The following is a 9,257-nucleotide window of genomic DNA, read 5'->3' on the forward strand; positions in this document are numbered from 1 at the left end:
CCACGACACGCCCGCCTCCCCTACTCTCCCATTGGCTCCGAAGATGGCGCCGCACCGCCCCATTGGCCGGCGCGGGGCCCGCCCCCGCGTGACGCACGGATGGTTCTGGAAGAGTTTGGTTGGTCCGTGCGCTCCGCCGCTTGGCGCTTCTCCCCTCCCCCGCCTTTGAACTGAATTCGCGGGAAAGGGCCGCTCGCCCTCCGGCGCGGGGCATGCTGGGTAGAGCGGGCCGCCCCTCACCGCCGCGCCGTGCAGCGCCGCGCCGGCTCTGCCCTCGCACCCCTCAGCCGCTTCACCCGCAGATCCGCGGCTCTGTGGCTCTGTGGCTCTGTGGCTCTGTGGCTCTGTGGCTCTGTCCCGCAGCCTCCGCGGCAGCACAGGTTGTTGGTCGGGAAGCCGTCCCCTGCGCGGCGGGGCCGCTGAGGGGATGCCAGCTGAAGCTGGGGTTTGGTCGTTGAAAGAGCCAAAATAGTGGGAATAGAAGCATAAATCGGTTTTGTGGTATAAAAATATATTATATTGGGTCGGACGGGAGGTCCTGCCAGTGTCCCGTAGCTTTGACCTTGATGAAGCATGAGGTTTCCTCAGGACAGCACAAGAAACCACTCACAGGTGCAGGGAGACTTGAAGGCTGAGGTAAAATGTCTCTGTCCAGTCTTATCCTCACCTTTCTCAGCTTAATGACAACCTCGGAGCCCTCGTGGAAGTGAAAGTTGTGCCACTGTGGCCACCTTCAGCATCCTGACAGCTGCCCGCGTGTGGCCGGGCACATGCGCAGCATCAGGCGTTCGTGTGCTCTTGGGCTGCCTCTTGGGCATTCGTGTGCTCTTGGGCTGCCTCACTGTGTGTGACGAAATATAATAGAGTCCAAGTGCACTGGGGAAATTCAGCACTGGCTTTAGTTAATCAAGTCCTTATCAGCGGTGTGAGAAGCTCAGTCCATAAAAGGCTTTGACAGCCATCCCGTTTGATTTGCTTCCTTTCGTTAAACTTGAAGAGTAATTGTACAAGGTAAGGTAAAAATAGCTTACGTGTGAAACGGCCTCGAGTTATGGTACCAGATACAATTGTGATGCTGGCACTATACCATCTCCTAATTCCTAGTGTTAACCAAAATTAACTCAATGATAAGTATGAAGAGGAAAACCATATGTCAAAGCCATGCTGCAAATGTGCCTTCCGTTATCAACAGAGGGGGCTTCTAATGGGATGTCTCAATTGTCTGTTATTAACCTTCTTCTATTTTAAGAAAATGTATGTATATACACCCTATGTAAGTAAGATATATCAGTAAGATAAGTAAGTCTTTTACAAATCCTTAATATTTATACTTATTTAATATCTGAAACGTTAATGTTATTTTTCAGTTACATCCCCTTTTAGTACTGCATCATTTACCTCTCATGTTCACTTTGAAAAGATCTTTTCTTTCCTTAAGCTTTTTTTTTTCTTTAAATGACTCTTCTTTCCTTCCATTTTTATCAGACACTGATGTTTTAGATGCCACCTTTTCTGTAATTAGTTTCAACCTTAATTTCCTTACATTTTTAGGAATTCATCTTTGTCACAGTTCACCTACATTCTATTTGTTCTTCCCTCCAAACAGAAACTTATTTCTAACATATCCTGTTACACAATTTGATCCTGTTTATCATAATTCTGCTTATCACAGTCCTGCTTATCATATCCTGCTTATAATAATAATGTCTCTGCTTAGTATTCCAGTTTCTTGATCTTTTATCTTCTACTCAATTTCTCTACAGCATCTCATTTGTTGTGGCTGAATATTTCTTTAGTGGTTGATGCACTGTATGGTTCTAAGGACCTTACATGTAGGTTCTTCACTTATACCCAGGGACTTCCTGGGATGCATTGGAACAATCTTCTGAACTGAGACTAGATAGCAACAGCACACCAAATGAAGACCATCTTTACATGATCAGGAGTTGATCTTGAGGTTAGTGATAGCCTGTGTCAAGTGACAGAAGGTAAAAAATATCATATTATGTGTGAGAAAGGCTCCTAAATGTTTTATAGCAACAATTTTGTCATTGGAAGGTGTTCATTGCCTAAAATCTACAACTGTTACCTCCCTACTGTTTACAAGCCGCTGCTGCTTCTGGTGGCTCATCCTTCTAAATTTCAAAACCAGGAGGAGGAGCCAGAGGGCAACCTTCCAAGAAGGAGTAAGCAAGATAATTAGGCAATTAATCTCTGGCATTGGAGTGGGATCTGCTTGTGAACAGAGGAACTTAAGGTTGAGATTCTAGCCTTGAATGGGACAGGACGGTGCAACACACACCCACACACACTGTGTGCGTATGAGCCCACTGGAAGCATAGGACTGACTGTCAAATAGGGGAGTTTTGACACTTTGAGGCTGTTTTCCTTATCTGGTAGAGAGACTTGTAATTTTTTAAGCTGTTTGGTTAGATCTGCTGCCCTGGGCTGTTCAGGTGTACTTAAAGAGTGTAGACCATTGATGAGATACGTTCAGCTGAAAAAGCCTGAACAACTTTGAGATGTCACATTTGGGGCTTCATAGTGCATATGGCTAAAAAGAGCACAGGGCATAACACAGCAAGTAACTTCTACTTATTTTGCACAGAAGCAAGAAAATATATATTCCTTTCTAGAAAGACGAAAATCATTATGGTTTCTTCAGAAGAAATGAGCTGAGGCATAAAAATGTTATGTCCTTGACCTGCTTGTTAATAGAGTCCCTATATACTTTATACATGCATTTATTAAAAAATAATATCTTGTATCTATATACACGAGGTAACAGTAATAAGTTGGCCATAGTTAGCAAATGACAGGGTGTATGCAAAGCCAATGAAAATGTGTTTCTAATAAAGTATCTAAAAAAGACAAGTAGTGAGGTACAGTGTACCTGACTGAAATTCCTAGCAACTCATAAAATTTACAAAGTAAAAGATGATGACAAGTAGTGTATTTTTTTTTTTTGCTATAAATATAGAAAAATCATATAATGCAAAAAACCAGTTTAATATGATAAATGGAAGAAACAACCACTTGCAAACCAAGCCTGGAACAAACCCCTGGCAGGGAAAGCAGAAGTAGCTGACAAAAGTGCCTTTATGATATGTCAGATTTATGTCTCAAGATGGCCAATCCGTTCTTGTTTTCATGTGCTGTTGGTGGGGTTTGTGTTTGATATTCAAAAGATCAGATTTGCTTCCTGCAAATTGAAAGCATATGCTACTTCTGGATCCCTTTTTCCTAAGGGATTTTTGCAGCCGGTATGTACCCAGGGTTCCTGTCATCTTGACAGGCTAAACTGCAACAAGTTTTACCTCTTCAGATATGTATGAAGAAGTGCATAATATACATGCATAAATAGCACTTCCTGAAATGTTTCTTCATTTCATAGTTACATGCATTTCTTGGTTGCCTGTAGTACCTCTATAACCACAGCTACTTTCCAGCTTCCAGTCCTCTGAATTACTGTATCTCAGCACAGGAGTATTTACAAAGTAAATCCTTTTTTTTAGAGGGGAAATAAGTACCTGTATACCAGTCTAAAGGAAAGTTCTATCAGTATTACACTGTTTTCCTCACCTTTAAACACAGGTCTGTCTATACAGATTGTTAGTAGCTAACCAAAGACTACTACACATCTAGCTTAGCTTCTGAGAACTTAAATATAACTTTGGAACAAAAAAGTAATGCTGACTAGGTGAATATGACCTTTTGGTCAATCTTTTTTAAAAGCTGCTTACAGATTGAGGCCACTACGACAGCCAGTGTCACTATTTATCAGAGAGTGCTATTGTATCACGTTGGGGAGGAGCTGAAGTGTGCTATTCAGGGTGCTGCTGAGCATAACAACCTCACAGCCAGTGTTCTGGGTAGCTGTGGTTCTTTATTTTGGCCTCAAGCTAGCGAGCACGTTCAGTGGGATTCAAGGGCATCTGGCATGGAAGAGACCTGCACTTCTATGGTTACACCCAAACTTTATTTCTTTCTTTTTTCATGCTTCCAGGTTCTCCTTCACACTCTCTGTCCAGACCACCAAACCCATGAGAGGAGTGAGAATACACAAATGCTGTAGAACTGAGACAAATAAAACTACTTCATGTATAGATGGGAAGGTATGGATCCCACAGCTCTATCACTGTACTCCAAATGCAGATGCAATTTCCTTCGCTTACACAAATAAACTTCACTAGATGCTGAGTTAATTTCACCTGCAAGAGTTATTAATTCATTTTTTCAGTTAATATTCTTTACTTTCAGCCTGATTTGATGTCAATCAGCAGTAACACGCTATGGAAATTATTAGATAAGGTACTTTTCCCTCCCTACTTGGAAAGCAGAAGTCAACTCCCACTTTGTGTTTTCCCAGTCTCTTATAAACAGAGGCTACATAATATTGCAGCTGGAGAAAGGGAGTGGCTGCAGCTTCCCGGGTAAAGGTGTGAGAGCAGGTCGGAGGAGTACTGAGTATATTTAGGATGGCAGGATCATATTGCTGTTGGGGTGGTAGCTCTCTGTTTCCGTTTGGTTTTCTGCATGTTAATATCTAGTGCTGCCCTGTTTTTATAAGCAAAGAACTAAGAAAAGAGAAAATAAACTTTAAGTGAACAACTGTACTGAAGCATGGCAAAGGGAAGAGCTAAGATCTTGCATAGCAATGAAAGCATTTTTATGTATAGCTGTGAATGCAGTATGTGTGGGAGATTGACAGTGCAGCCACTTGTGATTCTCATTCTTGTGTTTGGCTGGGGACTGCTTTTGTACAGAGCTGTTCAAATGTATTCCAGGAGCACAGCACTCAAGGAACTTGGCCCTCAGGGAACCTTAATGCACCCATAATGCTCAGCTTTCAGCCAGCAGGTTGCTTATGTGTCTTGAGTTAGTGTAGAGAGTGAAAAGCGAGTGCACAGGATGGTTTGCACCAGAGTCACCTATCTTCTGCATTCACATGGTGAACAACAAGTAATAATTATTAGTTTTTATTGCTTAGTAGAAATGTGTGCTCATGAGTTTTTTCCTGGAGTTCTTTAAGTGATGCTTTAATATATTTTTAATTACTCTTCTACAATGAAATTTATTTACTGATTTTCAGTAATGATTTATTTTTGCTTGGTGGCTTTTTAGCAGTAGTGTTTGTCTTCAGTGTTTAGACAGTGGACGGAAAATAGCAGAATTGTTTTGAAAGTGTTATGAAAAGCCTAGGCCCAATATATTGATTTGGTCTAGAAAGGTAGGACATCTCTTAGGATGATTTAACTGCAAGCCCAGAAATGTACTAACAGTAAAAGCATTTATTACAGAAAAAGACATCTCATACAAGGAACTAAAAATAAGGTTTGTAAGGTAAAATCAGTAAGTTCTGGATAACAGCCACTTAGTTTTAAAGGCAAAGTTTAAAACAAGATCTTTATTCATATAAGATTAGATCAAAATCAAGGGAAGTGTCTGCTGAAAAAAAGCAAGGCAGTGTTATTCCCCTTTGTTGAAACCTGAATAAATTCCATGTAGCACCAAAGACTCCATAGGTGGGAAAAGGACTCGTGGAGTCTTTGTGCAGAAGAAGGACTGTTGTTGCTCAGGAAGCTCACACGGCACTCGGAAGAGACCTGATCTGGCTTAATGGTTGGTCTGTGCCCTTCATTATGAATGTCTTCATCACATTTGTAATTGTTTGAAGAAATGAAGGGGCTTGAGGTGAGCTGTAGAACAGTTCTTGTTCCTTTTGTCCTCAGAGAAACTGGATCTTTGCCATGAGCCCCCTTTTTAAACGTGAGCTTCAGAAAACTCTATCTTTTAATATGTTAATCCAGAGTTGTTGGACTTTTTAACAGAAAATCTGTAGACCTCCTATATAATAACCTCACAAAACCCCCACCCACACTACAATGTATTTAATGTGTGATTCCAAACAAAACACACAAAAAGCCATGCCAAATCTTTACATTTAAATGCTTAATACATGGAAATAGAATAAGAATCGCACTAGATCATGCTGTATTTTCAGAGACATAGCATATGTGGTACTTACTGAAAAACTAATAATTCTAAGTGAACTTTCAGGAATTGTGTTCCCTAAACTGAGTCCTGGAAACTGCCACAGATACAGCAACTGAAACACTTTCAATGGAAACTCAAGTATTAGACTCAGAAATGCAGGTTAAAGAGAAACTGTTGGGAAGATGTGAGAATTAAGTCAGTTGCAGGTGTAAATAGAAGTTTCTCACCAAAGGGGTCTGTTGGCAGTGTAAGAATAAAAGCTTCAATCAATCAGAAAGAAAAATATGGGGAGGATCAAAGAATATGTCAATAAATAGTAAAATGAAACCTCACATTAATTAGCTTGCAGATTAATTTCAACTTTAAATAAGGGGTAAGTTTTGACAGCGACTGATTCTCTCTTTTGTGGCTAAACCAAGTACAGGTTAACAAGATAAGGAGCTTGAATTTTATCATCAGCAATTACGTAAATGATAAGATCAGGGCAGAGACTGTTTTCCCAGTGTTTTCCATTTAGGCATATGAAAGTCACACACAGGAGAGCTTATCTAAGTGTCATATGCAAGTTACCACATTATCTGTGGGTTTATATGCTAGAGGTTGCTTCAGAAGGCTTTGACAAGAGTTTATCTTGTTTTCAGAATGCTGCTTGGGATATATGATTCTGCACACGATAATCTAAATTATCCTTACTCCCGAAGCAGTTTTACTGGTTGTTGCCATGACCGTGTACTTTTATCATGCTAAGCGCATCTCCACAGAAGGAGGTAAGAAACATAGCAGGAGGCAAACTGTGAGCAATCCTAGTCCCACTTTTTGGAAGGAGAAATAAACCTGTATATGGCATATTTTATGCTCTTTGGCATGTCAGTTTAATTGATGCTGGAACTGACATCTCTGTGTTTAAAAGATATGACACTTTGCTCTGAGGAAGTTCTATCTTTAGCTGCCTTGTTACTTACAATATTGGTAGGTCACCCAAGGCCATGCCACAGTTACACTGCTTTTCATACCTAGACAGGTTAGTGAGATAAATAAAGATTAGCAGGACTCTGCTCTCCAGAGCTTTGGCAACAACCCTAAGTACAAATGTACATGCAGAAAATAATATTGAATTAAAGTTACTTAAGCAATGCATTTGACAATTTAAGAGGATGTAAGAAATGACTGATATAGTTTTAAATAGTTGAAATGTGACTGATATTCCACTGGATTATGAATTGACAACTAGAATATGATGACTGACCAGTTATAGCTGCATTTAGACAGACTGACAACTACTTGCTAACCAGCCAAATGACAAAATTGAATTAAAAGGCATACTTATAGCCATTACTGTACAAGCCTCTGGAGGCCCTGGATAAACATATGGATCTTGTAGTGAGTACCAGATGTGAACTGGCATGGAAGCAATTCCCCCTCACTGAAAATGCCCCATGTATAGATGTTCAGACTTGGGGGCAGTTGAAAAGAAGCTGAATGCCTCAAAAGGAGTAGGAGGAAAAATCTGATTCATAAAAATTCCAAGTTCAGAGCCAAAGCAAAGAAGAACGTAAAGGTCTTGTCTTTTTTAAGAGACTATATGTAAGAGTAAATTGTCAGATAATAGTTCTGTTAAGGCATTGAATGAAAATGGTTTGGGATTTTTTAACCAATAATAGTTGAGGAAAAGATAAGTGAATGAAATTCCAGGAATCATTCAGCTCTAATGCTGCAAGAGTAACGCAATGCATTGACAAAGACAAGCATCTGTCTGCCAGAATGATGAAAATAACATTGATGTAGGATGGGTACATGTACCAGTGTTAATGTAGGTATGGAGGAGCCCAACTGACCAGCTCTATAGTCTCCAATATAAGTTTTTGGAGGCTCAGGGTGAAACTGCAGTGATGATGCACTGTTGATGGAGATTGACTGCTGGTTTTGGCAGAAGTGAAACCAAATCATCATGTAAATTGTTTTAGTAACAAAACTAGGGAAGTTAATATAGCCCTAAGTTTGGGTTAGGCTATTTTATAGAGTAAATTCCAAGCTGCTTTATTATCAGTTGTGTTCATATATTTTTAAACCAAAGCCCCACATGCTCAGAAAATGCTTTGAGGGCTTTGTTAACAACGTGTCCCTAAGGCTGAACCCCTGCCTTGGCTTAGTGGAAGTTTCCCTGTTATTTTCATGAGCTCAGAACACCACTCTTGTTTAAAAGGCATCTTCATATAGTGCAAGCTAACTGTGAAATACTGTACGTCTGGTGGCATCTTCTAAAGAGTTGTAATTGTTTATGCATTCAGGTAGTAAACCTGCTGAAATAAACAAGAAACATCTATATCAACAACTTAAATATTTTTAATATTTAATTAAATATGCCCATTAACCATCATGCATTTTAATATAGATAAGACTTAAAGCAAGAACACTGTTGTTATTCCTAGTTCACAGTATATCCATTGCTTGCAGACTATAATCTAGAAACATTAAGCTGTGACAGCCTGCCAGAACTTCTCCTGCAAATGATGGAGTTTCTCTAAAGACGCTTCGTAAAAGCAGCAGCAGCAAACAGAGCGACCCTACAGGTGCAAACTGCAGCAGCTCTCCCTCCAGTCTTCCCAATAAGGTTTGTTGAAACTCTCTGTATCTCAACGTCTTTATTGGTAATGGATACCTCCCTTAATTTGCACTGATGCATTTGGAATGTCAGCTTCCAAAACAAGGCACATGGGAGGCATTTAAAGTAGATTTTTTGAAAGGAAAATGAACAAAGAGCATGTCAGGTTCCATTTTGATTTGCATGACAAATCCTTCATGCAGTGTTCTGGTGGGTCGGGCTGGGCTTGCCTGCCACTCACTGCGTTTGTCACTTTGGTTTGAACACTTCTGACAGTCCGTTATGTTAATTGTTCTAAGGATTGTTTTGCTGGGGAGGAAGAAAAGGAAAGGCATTTGTATTTTTGTGCTTGTTCCATTTACAGGAAAGGAGGGATTTCTGAAGGAACACACAATGTTTTCAGTCTGTTTGTGATCTATTTGATTTGTAAATAATCCTATGAAGTCATCAGCAAGTTCAGTACTTTAAATCTTACTGTTACACACTTTATGCCTGTGGTTTTGAGTGGGAAATACTGGGCCCCTAAACTGGAAACTTGGGGAGTCTATTGTTTTGGTGCACACCATTCTTTCTTCCTTTGAGTCCCGCAGTGATGGGTCCTGCAGAGTGGTTTGTGCTGTGCCTATATGCTTCTATGGGATGATATTGTGGTGCTTTG

At 40.3% G+C, this 9,257-nt stretch overlaps 1 long non-coding RNA gene across 1 annotated transcript; it reads left to right on the forward strand.

The window, feature by feature from the left end:
* Positions 1–1,642: 1,642 nt before the first annotated feature.
* On the forward strand, positions 1,643–9,053 carry LOC133270300 (uncharacterized). Its single transcript, XR_009743725.1, has 2 exons — positions 1,643–4,115; positions 8,452–9,053. It is a non-coding gene; the product is annotated as an uncharacterized LOC133270300 (long non-coding RNA).
* The last annotated feature ends 204 nt before the right edge of the window (positions 9,054–9,257 follow it).

This window comes from Pezoporus flaviventris, unplaced genomic scaffold (genome assembly GCF_033815535.1).
Source record: "Pezoporus flaviventris isolate CSIRO_AGI_PZ_B2104156 unplaced genomic scaffold, CSIRO_AGI_Pfla_v1 ptg000020l, whole genome shotgun sequence".
Lineage (NCBI taxonomy): Eukaryota > Metazoa > Chordata > Aves > Psittaciformes > Psittacidae > Pezoporus > Pezoporus flaviventris.